Raw genomic sequence first — 15,059 nt, forward strand, 5'->3', positions numbered from 1 at the left:
TCCGGTCAGTAAATTTCTTAAATTGAGAAACTCCCGCCCTAGCCATCGGGAAAATCCCGTCATTATTTTAAATGTAAAACAATAACGGGAAAATCCTGTTATTGCTTTCCATGTAAAATTTAAAGGTCAACGTATTATAATCAGTGCGCTAAATTGAGGTATTAAATTACAAATTTAGTGTGTAGATATCATTGAAAATCCAATTCAAGCTAATGTTGGAAGCTACGTAGGCAATCGATAAATTTTACCAATTTCAATCAATATATTTAAGCAACCTTGGCTTCTTTATAAAACAACAGGCATGCAGAATTATATAATTTGGTTTCGTTTCGTATGTTTAGGCTTAACATCCTTACGTAATACCGAGGTTGTCAAGGAGAAGACTTTCGCTTAAAGTGACATCCGAACCGCTACTTGGTTTACACATGAAAGAAGGGTTGTGGTTCGACCGAGAATTGAATGGGACACCTTGATTAAAAGGTGAAAAGGAAATACGACTAATGCAAATGGTTTGAAATGTGGAAATGTCACCATGAAGTTCACACGATTCGCATTTTTGTTCTTTTTATTTTTTTGGTTTAAACCAGTTATTTAAAAAAAAACAGCTGGTGTAAACGAGCCAACCCTAAAAGTAAAAACTTCTTTTAAAAAAATATACAAATAATTAGCAAAATTGTATGTAGTATTTTTACTTCAAAATATTCCATACCCTCTTTTTGAAACAAAATAAAACATAAGAAAAATACTTAAATTTATATGATACAATTTTAAATATATTCCGTAGTCCTTTTTGGGGGGGGGGGGGGAGTTCCGTAATGATATGTTGAATCCCTCTTGTTAAAAATTCAGAAAACTTGAGGACTGGGTAAACCGTGATGGTGGTCAAGGGTGCCCATGTTGTGGTTTCCAAGGGGGGGCAAGTATAAGCGACGTTTCAAAAATAGTTTCAAATTTTGCTGTAACTAATGTAAAGATTCTATTGGATTTTCGATATTCTGAAGTACATTTTCTTCTAGGGGGCGAGCGCCCCCTTGCCTGATGGGCACCCTCGATGGTGGTTATAAAAAACTTAACTGTAGAATTTCAATGGATTTACTATTCTGGCAGCGTACTGACGAGTGGTAAATTAATGTTTAAGTTAAGCTAAATACAACTGCACAACACACATGACTGAGTGGTTGGCTTTTGCGCTTCTATTGGGAAGACCGGGATTCAACCCAGCACTCGACCATTCTGACCAAGCTTTCCTTCATTCCATCTGTGAATGTAGAAATAGTGCGTGTACTGGCTGACTAGGAGTGTAGGAGTTGGCCGACTTCCTTTCTCATTGTTTTTAAATCGTTATTATTACTAATTACCAGCAATGACGGTTTTGCGAAGGTTAGGGGGTCGGTCTTTCGGACTGAAGCCGGTTCTCCAAAGTTGTGGAATGTCTAACAAAATATCTATTAGTTATGCCTTTACTCATAAACTTTAAGCTCCCGTGAAATAAAAATTACGAGTGTTTAGAAAAATTAAACATTAGTAGTAAGAAAACCCCTCCCAAAATACTTTTCTAAATTCGCCACGGATTCTCAGTATAAAATGATCTTCAAGGTTGTATCCGGAAGATTATTGCTAAACATATATAAACGAAACGAAATATTAGTTATGTCTGTACTCATAAACTTCAAGCACTTCCCAAATAAAATTAGGACATTTTAGAAAACGAAACAATCAGAGAAACCCCTCCCAAAGTACTTTTCTAAATCCGCTACTGATTATTTGTATAAATTGGTATTCAAGGTTGTATTCGGAAAATTACTGCTAAATCATTGCACAACTACAGCATAACAGAAATGTGGAAGTACGGTTTGACGGACATATTGAAAAACGTATGCTTTGACGGATATATAGAAAAACGTAAGTTTAACTTTTGTGCTAGAAGCTAGAGTACTAAGCTCTTAGAAATGAAGCACGGATGGCAGACTAAAACGATCTAGAGAAGAAAAAAGATGTCGATAACTCAAAAGTTAAAATAAAGTTAAATAGCCTGTAAAATTGCCCTCAAATACTACATTCTTCATGTTAGCTTTAATTCGTAAAACATGTGCTCCATCCATCTTGATGGTGAATTACAGAGCTAAATATGGCATTTAGGTCATGGAATTCTTATCTAAATATAGAATATACTATAAGAAAGCTATTTGGATAGAAAAATCATGAAAATGAAAAAAGCCAAAATTTCCAAAATTCTCGTTTTTTTCCCAAAAAAAACCCGGCTTTTTATGTGAAAAAACCCATCGATTCAAAAAAGCCGGCTAAACCACTACTAAAATGGCTCTTTTCAAAATAACTCTCGTTCATTACCAATTAACTCCCGAAATGTTAAGTTTAAATTTCTGATAAAGTTTTGCTACTCATTTTTAAAATAGTTAGCGTACGCGCCTTTGACGTGGGAGACCCGGGTTCGATTTCCGACGGAAGCTCTTGTGGTTCGGATTCCACGTTATCCGTCTCATATAGCCTCGCTGCTGAAAGGGATGTTAAACAAGTTCGGGCCGCGACGGCCCCGTGGTAGAGCGTTCATCTCTGATGCATGGGGTCCCTATTTCGATCCCAACTCGCGCCAAGTGTACTTTTGGTGGACAAACACCATGTGCGTGGGTTTTTTCGAAGTTCTCCCGTTTCCTCATACTTTCTTCATTCTACCATTTTATTCATTTCTCATCATAACTGTCTCTTTTAGCCTAGCCGGCATAAGCGTAGGACGTAAAACTCAAAGATTTCATTTTCAAAATTCAAGTTCACATCCATTTTTAAAATATTTCTTAGAAATTCACTTTTCAATTTAAACAAAGGCAGAGTAAGTAGAGAAAGTAATACTAACGGACTTGCGTTGTGATAAGTTTTCCTTTCTCGTCATAAGATCTTGATTCCATGTCAATATGTGTAATAATGTCCCATATAGTTTCGTACGGAATGTTAGGCTAGAAGTTTGCGTGTAACTATCTATTGCATTATCAAGAGTTTATATTATAGCGCTCAAGAATGCAAATAAATATAAGTCTGATCAATATTAAATTTAACCAATATGATTTGGCGCAAATTGAAAACTGCAGAACAACGGACAACCGATTATTAGCGTTCTATTATCAAAAAGATCTAGGCACAGCAGAACTGAAACAGTAAGACTATGGTTACTCAAGTATTACCTATCTCTATGCTTTCTAATACGAAAAGCTATAAACAAAGATTATGTTTACTATTTATACAACAAAATCACAATTTACTTATAAAATTAAGCGATTATTGGTTCAGTGCACTTACATTTGCTTAATTTGTTGCTGCCATTGGAATTTGTTCTTCATAGTTAACATGTCCGTGAAATAGTACATAGAATATTTGAAATAAACGTGGAAAACGCTCTTCAGAGTCAAAATACATGTGATGTTTCATGAAAATCCGCTAATTTCTAGGAAAGATATGTGATTTATATCTCTGTAATAAATCCAGGCCCGTAGCCACCCCAAAAATGTAGGGGGGGCGGTAGAAGTTAGGGGGGCCGATCCAACCATAATATAGTTCATCACCATATTATAGTTCATTTGCAAGTCTACCTTGAAAATTTTAGGGGGCCAGTAAAAATTTAGGGGGGCTCGCCCCCCTAGCCCCCGTGGATTCTGACCTGAATAAACCTATTCTCTCTCAATCGTAAGCGATGTAAATCTTCCAGTTTAACGTCCTATGATTATGCCCTTTAGAGACTAAGGGTACAATCATGGCGATGATTATAGCAAGTGAATGATAATGGAAAATTGGTAGAATGAGAATGTAGAAGCAAACGGGAGTATCCGAGAAAACCCACGGACACGATGTTGTCCACCACAAACTTACTGGCCCGTGGATTGAATCAAGGACGCCATGCACCAGAGGTAAGCACTCTACCACTGAGCCACCTTACCTTTTGACCTTAAGCAATATGTATAATTGGGAAGCTTCAAAGCAAATATATATATTGCTTCAAACTCTAATATTTTTTTCACTAGAGTCACTCGAAAACTTTTGGTTATCACATTATGTATATGCAGAAACACACGAATTGGGTTGAATTTTCTTATTTTTGACAGAGAAAATCAACAGAAAAACTCAGTGCCAAAACTAAATTACTCTTTGTAGATTTCTTCAGAGCAAATGAGTTATGGCACATTATAAAGTAATTAATAAATTATTTTTTATGAAATATGCACAAAATTATCTGAGTTTTTCTCAAGAAAATCGTCCAAGAAACATTCATTCCCAATTAAAAAACTACCCCTTCTGTATTTTTTTCAGAGAAACTACTTATACCACACTATGGGGTTGCTAATGAAATATTAATGTATGGAATATAAACAAAATCGTTAAGAGTCGTTTTCAAGAAAATGGCTATTCTTTTGTCTTCACCCTTCAGTAAACTACCATTAGTTTTAGGGGTAGAAAAAAAAATTCGATACCCCTTTCTGGAGAATCTTATGAAAGCCTTAAGTTTAAAATTTGATGAGGATACGCTGAACGATAAGGCTTCTAGATGAGTGAATACATTTAAGTCAAGACCAGTTGAGAATGCTCCAAGAGCATTGCCAGAACAAACTTTAAACGAATTAATATTCCTTATTAACTTCTACAGGCTTTATATCAATTGTTCTATGTATTTTATTATTATGCTCACTAAACAATTCTTGTAATATATCTACCCATATATAATTACTTTTAGTACTAATTTTTTCCCACATGATTTGTTTAAGAGTACTGTTAAAACGTTTTAAGATATATTGTTTTAGGAAGACACATGGTCAAAATTGAAAAATTCGCAAAATATCATCTCTCTATGACTTACATTTCCCGAGATTAATCTCCCTTGAATTTCCCGAAATCCTAAATTGGGAACGATGGCCAGTTGGCCAGTGGCCACCGGTTACTGTTTGATACGAAACTGTTCACCATCTTCTTAGGTATTGATCAATATCAGTATCATCTCTCTATGGCTTACGGTTCCCGTGATATGACTCCTTAAATCTCCCGAAACGGGAAATTTTTTGGTCAATATCTCGGAAACGATAAGAGTGAAGCGAAAAGTTCCAGCACTTCTTTCAGATAGTTTTTGATGCTCTGTCAAATCGAGGGCTCAAAATTAAGAAAAAAAAAAATGCAAATAACCGACACACACACAGAGAGAGACATACAAAATTCAGTAACGAACTTTTTAAGTTCGTTGAAAATCGCTTCTTCAGCTTGTAGGGAGCTATGAAACGTGTGAATCCGTTAAAAAAATCTCGAATCCATTTTTTTTTCTTCACAATAACCGTACTTTCTCTCCTACCGTCACTCGAAAGTAAAAAGAAAATCCAAGGTAATTTGAAAGGAAGGAAAGCTTGAAGGCTATATATATATAAAAGAAAGAATATTATTTAGTATAATTTTCGGTGCGGTGAAAATGTTGTTTTCACAAAATGTAAACAAAATTTGCAGAGAAAGTACAAGCAGGACAGAAATACAAACGAAATTGTTACAAAATCTAACATTTAGTGAAGGTTTCTAGGTATTTACTGTTATAAAAGCAATCTACATTTTTTTTAAATCTCCGTCACACTATAATTCACACACAATATTACTTTGTACAGGAAATTTTAAAATTTAGATATCACATTTCAGCAAATTTGATTGCATTATGACACTTACAATGATAACGAATATTTAAAACGTTCTGATTAAAGTATTTTGAAAAAGCCAGTAACGTGTATTTCGTGTTGAATTGCCGACTTAGAAAAAAGAATGCGAAAAACAGTGTTGAAGGCTTGTTCAGGTGTATCACCAGACGAAATTTAAATGTTGATTATTTTCCACGTAGGTAGAGGCAGATCTGGTACCCCACCCTGTATCGTAGGCGGTTCACGCTCCAAATATGGCCGAATGCGTCCTGATATTCTATGATGATAAGTCTTTTTCTTTTTTTTTTCTTTCTTTTGACTTCCACCAATTCGCCTACGTTTAAGTCATGTATGTTTGCTGTCGTGGACAGCTGCTTCCAAAAATTGCAGCATGCTACATGAATTGACACATTTTCGGTTAGAAGCCTGTTTGTTTTTGTTCGTTTGTATGTTTTATGGAGCAGACAATAATTCTGGATAATAATATGACAGCATTGATCTAATCTTGAGTATTAAAAAAAAGTATTATATATGCATTTATACATTTATATTGTCTGGAATGGACAATAAAAATACAGATATAGGCCTACAGATTATAACCAATGTTGCCAAAGTCTGATTATGAAATTTCTCTTCACCAAGCGCATTTCCAGCTTATTTGATATTTTTCCTTATATATATATATATATATATATATATATATATATATATATATATATATATATATATATATATATATATATATATATATATATATATATATATATATCCTTTGATATTTTCCTGAGCTATAGCCCGCCGAAAATGTACCAAAATAGAACAAAAATGAATAGAACTAGAGGACGAATTGTCGGAGAAAGGTCGGGTCAAACGAAATAGTGTATTATTTGACCTGGAGATTCTTTCCATGTACAAACCAATGAGGAATAGTGGCGGCGCAAGGGGATTCTCATACGACAGCACTGGTTAGGATCGGAAATTTTGGGTAAAACTAACCGGGAGAATGGAAAAGGACACAGAAAGCAATTCGAGAGAAGAATCCCTATTTCGGAAATGTTGCAATTCCGAGTTATAGCCCGCCGAAACTGTGATTGATTAATACAAACGAGCCAGAACGAGAGAACGAATTGTCGGTGAAAAGTATGGTCAAAGAAAATAGTGCATTATTGAACCTGGAATTCGATTCATGTATATACAAACCGATGAGCAACAGTTGCGGTGCAAGAGGAGAATCACAGAAATGTACTGTATTACTATCGGAGTGCTGGGAAAAGGGCCAGGGAGAATTAACAGTGATTCAAGAGGCCATAACAAAACAGGAGGCAATTTGCCGATGTCACGAAAGCGGTATAAATTGTGGCAGTTGACAAGGCTAATTAGGGGGCGCACGAAAAATTCGTATTTAGGTTTTAACCCTTGATTTTTCTAGTTTTTCTCTACTTTTTCGGTTTACCGTAATATATTTTTGGTAATTAGAAGCTTTGTTCCTTAAATATCACCATAATACTTGTAGGATATATTAGAGGGATACCAAAGCTTATTTTAAGATAGTTTGTGTGTGTCTGATAGTAGTGTTGCCAGCTACAGAAAATTTTAATTCCAGATTTTAGGGGCAAATTTTGGAAAAAAATCCCATTTTATTTCTATTATTTCCTTCTTGTTGGCTACATTCGAACAAATGTACCATATCTAACAGCCTCATTCTTAGCCTATACAGCGCACCATAAAAAGTTTCACTAAAATAATTAGGGGAAGTACAGTTGAGGTTTATAATAAACCATGTTCTAGAAATGGTAAGAAAATGGTGAATTTCTGAGGTAGAATGAGATTTTTTTAAAAATTTCATGCTTACTTTCTTATATATCGCCATGATACTTGTAGGATATATTCTTGGAGTACTAAGGTTTATTTTCAGATAGTTTTCGTCTGTCTGATGGCAGTGTTTCCAGCCAAAACAATTAATTCCCGCTTTTAGGTGAAAAATTCGGAAAATTTCCCTTTTCCCCTCTATTATTACCCTCTTACTGGCAACATTGAAACAAAAGTACCACTACCTGAAAGCTTCCTCTTTGCTCTACAGAACGCACCATAAAAAGTTTCAATAGGATAGTTAGAGAACCTGTAGTGCCGGCATATTTGTTGATATTTGCTTCTGAGACGTAAAAAGTGTCAAAATTTCATGTGTATGACAGAATTTTTTCTTTCCCTCTTTGAATGGAAGCCAGTGACTTCAGGATTTCACTGTACCTTGTCAACACACCAAAGATTTTTTAGGTGACTTGAACCCATATAGCAGTAGTAGTGCTAGACACAAAAAAAATTGAAATTATGTTAGGGAATGTTTTGTAAATTTTCACCCCTACATTTCCCTCAATAATTTCCCACCCGTTGGCAACACTGCAATGCGACTTAAACCAAAAAAGTAGCCACATCTATTTTCTAAAAAAAAAAACAAGGTCTTAACCATATCAATCGAATGAATAAGTCACTAACTGAAAATGTAGGAAAACGCCAAAAATGACCTGGGCTCGAAAGGAATAATCACACAATATTGCTCGTATAGGTACAAAGAAAAAAACGATTTGTAAGTTACGAGGGCTTCGAGTTCAGCAATCAAGTTCTGTTGATTATTTCAATAATCTGCAACATAAATCAATAAATACTAGTTGCCAGAAAAAAAACAGACATTTGAAAAAAAACATGAAAAAGAACGGTGTTTTTATTGAAAAAAAACTTCACAGAAAAAAACCGTTTTTTTACAACACAATTTACACACCTGTTTGTGCTCCTAAAAGATTCCTCGGAGATCATTTTCACAGTGATGAAGTGAAACATTCTGTCCTTGAATGGTTCAGATGCATTGAAAAATCTTTCTGCGAGGGGTTTCAGAAAGTCTTAATTATCATCATGAACTAATAGGGACAGAGTGTCGAGTTTTATGTCCTTTCTTAAGACTATCCTACATAATCTCCGTGCAGAGTTACACATTTCTCTCACCTGTGGAAAGCCGTCATTGTAAAATTCTGCAGACTGAATGGAAAACTATTGTCCCACCTTCATTACGACGTCATCTGTGTTGTCAAATGACGTCTTCGAAGTTAATTCTTCATCTGTGGGAATAGGAAGAAGTCGCTTGATACCAGATCAGGAAAATAAGGCTGGTGCGGCAATATTTCATAGCTACATCTGGCAGCTTCCACAGACGCTGCTTGAGAGTGATGAGCGGTGCATTATCCGGAAGGAGACATATACCTTTTGAGAGTATACTGCAACGTTTTTAGTTAACAACAACTCGTAACTTCCTCAGAAGTCAGCAGTGTTATGTGCCAATAATAGTACCACTTAGAAGATAGTCTGGAAGAATGGCCCCAAGAGTCCCAGAAAACAGTGAACTTGACCTAAATGGCAGACTTCTGCAATTTTATCGTTTTAGTGGGAAACAAAGAGGAATACTTCTACTCCTTGTTTCTCTCTTTTTTCTCCAGATCATATAGATAGATACAACATTCATCTATGGTTATCAGATAGGCAAAAAAAAAAAATCCTGCTTATCTTACTTCAAAATGTTAAACAAGTGGCTCGAAATATCACGCACGTTTGTCTCTAAAGAGAAGCCAGCAAAAGCGGTAGCTAACGTGCTGAACTTTAGGAGTCATCCACATATTACGTAACGCAGAAAGGGTGAGGGATTTAGCCTTGCGTTACAAAGTGTGACAAGGAAGGAGATGGGAGTTTACGTCTTTGTTGTGTACCGTACGTTTTTTTCCCTATAATTTCTATTTTTATTCTCAGGTTTGCATTCAATCTTTTGAAAAGATAATTTTATTCAGATTTTTTATGAATAAATAAATAAATAAATATTTCTATTGTTTTGGGAAATTCCGAGAATATAACCTATACAAAATGAAATATGCAGAAGGGATTGGAAGACGCGACTAGACACAAGCATGACTAGTGACGAACCTTCCGTGTATTCCAATACAACAAAACTCCATTTTGTGGTTACCGCAGCATTGCATTTACGGCACACAAAGCTTTTCTGGAATGAGTTGTTAGCGATCGCAACCACCGCCTAAAAGTACCCTCGAGTTCCCATTCACATCACTATTTCTGAACATATGATTCAAAGTTTTTTATTTGAATCATTATCCACTCTATTCTTCTTAGAGATTCGCATGTGAAATAGAAGAAACTCTTTTTCGTGAAATAATATTTTTCGCAATTCACGATTTGCAGGACAAAATAAGATATTAAAAACTGAATTCGTCGAATATTCATATGGTACTGATTTTTTTGCTCTTTGGATTTGAATTTTCCTGGAGAAATCGAGTTTTCTCGTATTTTGATACTGATTTAGAACAAGAAGAATTTGAAAATGAGCAAACTGAAGTTCAAAATCCAACATCTGATCCTCCATGTGTGCAGCCACGCAAAATCTGTGGTCTACGAGGAAGAGAAATTCTTACATTAACATCGTCGATACTGGCGAACTTCAAATACAGGAAACACCCTGGATCCCGGACGAAGAGGTCGATGCAATTCTTTAGATCCTGTTTCACCTGCATCTTTCGACAGTACTTCCTCCGTGCCAATCATCGGTAATCTAAAGGAATGGGTGCGATCTCGTTGGTAAACGATAGTATGCAATTTTGAAGAATTAAGATTGGTTTAATTAAACAACATTATGAGGTTAAAATATTATTACAGTATTACCATTTTCTAATAATCTGATTTGTTGGCGAAAAAACACTACAAATTTATTCAGAATATAATCTTTTCGTAATAAAGTTCTGCCATTAAAGTTAGTATTTGTTGTAATAACCCCCAAAGTAAGCAGAATTGCTTAAAAATTCAAAATCAAAAAATCCTTTGTAAATTCCTGGGTATATTCCAAATGAAACAAATTATTAAGGTATGCTTAGAAATATAAGTGTGTGAAATAGATAACGAAGAACAACACTTTTGATATTGACGTCCCCACGCCTACGTGTCAATACAAATAATGAGTAAAATAAATAACAATAACTAACCCTTTGGCATTGCTCTGTCGATTTCCAGGCCGCCTGACATGCCCCTTCTTGCCTAAACTTAGTCTTAAATGTCGTCAGGAGTATCACCACTCATCTCAGCGATCGTTTTTTTAAAAAAAAAAAAAAATTACTCTTACACTTATTCCCCTACTCACCTTCTAGTAGTGTTAGGTATGTCTTACCCCCACAGTAGTCTTATGAATTATGCTGTAACATACACGCATACATATTACTTTTTTGATTTATGTATGAATGCGGCAAAGTTGCGAGCTAATTTCCTTGTTTATAAGTGACGTCAGCTACTTGACAGGGTTGCTAGAGATACTAGGTTTACTTAGGATTTCTTTCTTATACAGTTTTTGAAGAAAACCAAAAGGATATACTGAACCGAATCAAATTTAATATAAACAGTCGTGTACATATTTTAAATAGTTTGCACTGAATAGATATATATACAAGGTGTATCAGAAAAAAAAACATCCAGTGCTTATAAATTAAAACGACTGAAGATAGAAATAAGAAATTAAAAGGGAGATAGAGAAATGTAATAGGGCACATTGAATGGAGAGTATTGTCATGGGGACTATATCATGGGGCACTGGGTGGTCACTCGAAAACTTAAGTAGGAAGGTATTTATTTGATATATCATTTAAAAGGCGATGAAAATAAAAACAAGAACTTCGTACGAAACACTTTTGTGTGGTATATTTCCATTTAATTGTAAATTTTTGTACATCTCCGGGTCGTGGAATCTATTTATTTGATTCAGAATCTATGTAAGAAACGTTTGCCACTACCTATGACCGTTTTTGTTCCATGGTAATCAATATTGATTCCGGTCGTAGTACAGAGATTAAACGTATTACTGCAACGCTGAATCCATATTGTAAGGTTCCATACCCTCACGCATAAGCAACTGCTAGTGTTTACTATAAGCACATGCTATTGTGTTTAAACATAAACAGCAGCAGACGACGGAAGGAGGCTACCAGGAAGACACGAAAAGGTCGCGGAAGAAAAACGAAGACGGCCGACCTCCACTTAAGGACCTCCCCTTCAAGAGATGACTATAAAAGAGGATCTCAAGAGGACAGAACCATCAGTGCTAGTGCTGATCGCTAGTCTACCTAAACTGTCTCCCGAGACCGCTATTCGTTACGGAGATTTCGTTTAATTCCTACACCTGAGGCTGCGATGAGCAAAGGGGTAATCATTAACTATATTCTATCTCCGGAGGCTGCCATAAGCAAAGATATCCTTTAATAACGTGTGACACCCCTCTGGACTAAATCATAACCTTCAAATCAGAGGCCTCCTTGAGTGTCAAAGATCATTTCCACACTGAAAATACATTTTATAGATTTTGAAGTACTTGCAAGAACTTTGTAATTTTTTTTATATATATTGTAATAAAGGGTGTAGGGTTTAAATAGCGGACTTATAATTTAGACTGTACCGAACAAGTCATTGCAATATTTTTTTTTAAAAAAAAAAAAAAGCATCTCGCTGCCTATGATTGATTTTAGTCTGAGGTGATCAGATTTAAACCGGAAATGGTAGGTTTTTATCACCTCCGGTTTGAATAAAGAGAAAGAATGGAAATGGAACCCATTTTACGGTCGCCCAATCCTTACCAATAAATGTGTCTTACCGTTTTTGCTCTAAGACGACAGATACTCATATCGGAAATAGTAATAGATTCTTCCACTTTCGGTTTTAGTAGAGAGACAGGGGCGGAAATAGGATATAGCTATATTAAGAAACTGAATCTGTTCTTTTTCTTTTAAAAAATGCTTCTCGCTAATATTTACTGTCGTTTTTGCTCTATAGCAATCAATATTGAAACCGGAAAAGGTAGATTCCTACTGCTTCCGGTTTGAGCACAGAATTACGGCAAGAGACGAAACCTATTCTTCAGATACTGAATAAGTATAAAAAGACATCAGTTTTCTCAATACCTGTTGCCAGACAGGCATATTGTCTTATAGTATTTCCTCTACTTATCCATAGCATAGTTTGGAAATCTAAAAATGATGAGCACATTTAAATTAAATGATAGCCTAAAAAAAGAAAACATTTGCTTCATTGTTGTGATGTATCGTATATCAACCTAGCTGTTTCTTTGTTGCTAAGTTCCACAAAATAGGTGTTTTCGGCCCCAAAATTCCTATTATGATATATTTCGGCTTCTAAATTCAGGTAATTTTACTTATTTTCTTGTAGTGGAAAAATTATTTTTGCTATAGAAATTAAGCTGACTTTGGGATGTCGTTATGGTTGTCATGCAAGGAATTTCTCATTGTAGCATTTTGTATTTTTGTTCGAAAAAGTTGTGATTAACCTACTATCTGTTTCTCAAAGCCCTACATTTACCTGTATATCCTGGCAACTAGGATTGCCAACCCTGAAAAATAAAATTATTGTCAACTGCTTATAATCCTGAAAACGGATTAAGAATAAGTCTATTTTAAACCTTGAAATATACAGTTAAGTTAACCTGACGTAAACACTGCTTAGTTGGCAGTCCATCTAGCAGCACAGTTGGTAATCTCTACCTAGGCTAATGGTCAGCTTGGTTGGGAATTGGGAATTGCAAAAATGAAACGTAGTTAGAAGTAATTGTTGGCCAACCAACAATTTGCCATCATTTATCCAACAGTTTCGACCTTGCACTCCCAATCGCGGTTTCACTTTTTTTTTCGTAGAGGTTACGTTGGCTATTAAATTTGGTTGGCAAATGATTGGCAAAGAGTCCAATTACAACGTAGGGCCAATGTTGGCAGTTGTCTAGCCGACTGTTTCCCATTGTTGGGCCTCTTCTGTCTGTGGTGCTAAGATAATTGCATCATAAGTATTTACTCCAAAGATTAGCAAGAGCTAAGGTTGTCCACAAGACGAAACAATGCTGAATTTTCATGACAAGAAAGAGCACCTTCAATAGAAACTGAATCCCGAGACGAGACATCAAGTTCACGACACATTTTCGAGACGAGACAACCTCAACTCTTGTCTTATTGACAATCATAATCTGGACATGCAGATGGTACCAGATTTATGCACAAGATGTATAGTATTTGTAGTCGTGAAGCACGTAGAAAAGACTTTTGGCTAGACCAGTGATACCCTCGTGGCCGATTTGCGATGTATGACGTAAGGACGCGTTTTCACGTTCAGAGACAGGATGGATAGAACAAGTTTAGTAAAGGAGGGGAGGGGGAAAGGTAGCGGAATATCCGTAGCTTGGGGTGCCCAGGGAGTCTGATCCTCCAGTGAGATCACTATCAGCCATCGTGGAACTTTCAAGCTCCTTCATGGCTAAGCGGTTAGCGTACGCGCCTTTGGCGTGGAAGACTCGGGTTCAATTCCCGAGCTCATGTGATTCGAATTTCACATTAATCAGTAGGTCCACGTCTCATATAGCCTAGCTGCTGAACGGGACGTTAAATTTAAAATCAACTCAACTGGAACCTTCAGTTTTTTTGTTGAATGTATGACCTTCCGACGAGAAAAATGAAAGACCTTACGATGTTTAGAAAAAAGATATGAGATATTAAGAATTTACGTATAAAAAAGCATATAGTTTCAAATTGTAACGCAAAATAATTTTGATTGAAAACTGGGACAGTTTCACTAAAAACAATAACACATAAAACACACAAGAAACTATATTACAATTCCCGGTGAGAGATCATGTGGCTCGGATTCCACACTAAGCCATAGATCCTCGTCTCATGCAATCTCAGTACAAAGAGACGCTACACTCAAATCCAACCAACCAAGTATTACTTATTACACAAGTCTTAGCTGCCTTTTAACTGGATAGTCTTTGTTGCCTTAATGAAGATTGCATCTCTTAAGAGTGGCACATTCATCTTCGTACGTGCGAAAATCCTTGCTGAACATATCGAAATTCACAAGAACGTGGAGTTCTGCCTTTATTGGTTCACAGTAGCTTCAGTTCCTGACATCACTATATCGTGATTGATCGAAACTGCGTGCAATATGATCGAGATGATGTTGACAGATGAAAACGAAGATGGTAAAAAATTGTAAAGTTGGAGTGTCGGCTAAATAGGAGATAAAACATGATTGACCAGGCTAAATGGATAAGAGTGAACATCTCGATTCATGGATTAGATGTTAGCTATAACCTTTAATTTCTCTCTCGTGCGAATTGAAAATAGAAATTGCAGTTTGTTTTAATTTTATGTTGATACATTTCGCTGGGGCCTACCTTTCCCATCGAGGGTTCCAGATTCTATCACAAGTTGTGGAAACTTGTGCTGAATAATGACGTCTTCGTATGTTTTCTTCTGGATTTTATGTGTTTCCCTATACACTTAAATAGAGGGAGTAGGG

General features: G+C 35.9%; 1 protein-coding gene across 5 annotated transcripts in view; it reads left to right on the forward strand.

Moving 5' to 3' along the window:
* Window positions 1–15,059, forward strand: part of LOC145669732 (ciliary microtubule associated protein 1B-like) — a 253,277-nt gene that overhangs the window by 123,721 nt on the left and 114,497 nt on the right. The window contains exon 1 of one of the 5 annotated variants that reach the window (XM_081738057.1): window positions 12,795–12,899. The exons of the other annotated variants lie outside the window; for them this stretch is intronic. The gene's annotated coding sequence lies outside the window, so the exon portion shown is untranslated. Of the gene's footprint in view, window positions 1–12,794; window positions 12,900–15,059 lie in introns of those variants that run through there. 5 annotated transcript variants of the gene reach the window in all.

Source organism: Thermobia domestica, chromosome 14 (assembly GCF_964235325.1).
Source record: "Thermobia domestica chromosome 14, izTheDome1.hap1.1, whole genome shotgun sequence".
Taxonomy (NCBI): Eukaryota; Metazoa; Arthropoda; class Insecta; order Zygentoma; family Lepismatidae; genus Thermobia; species Thermobia domestica.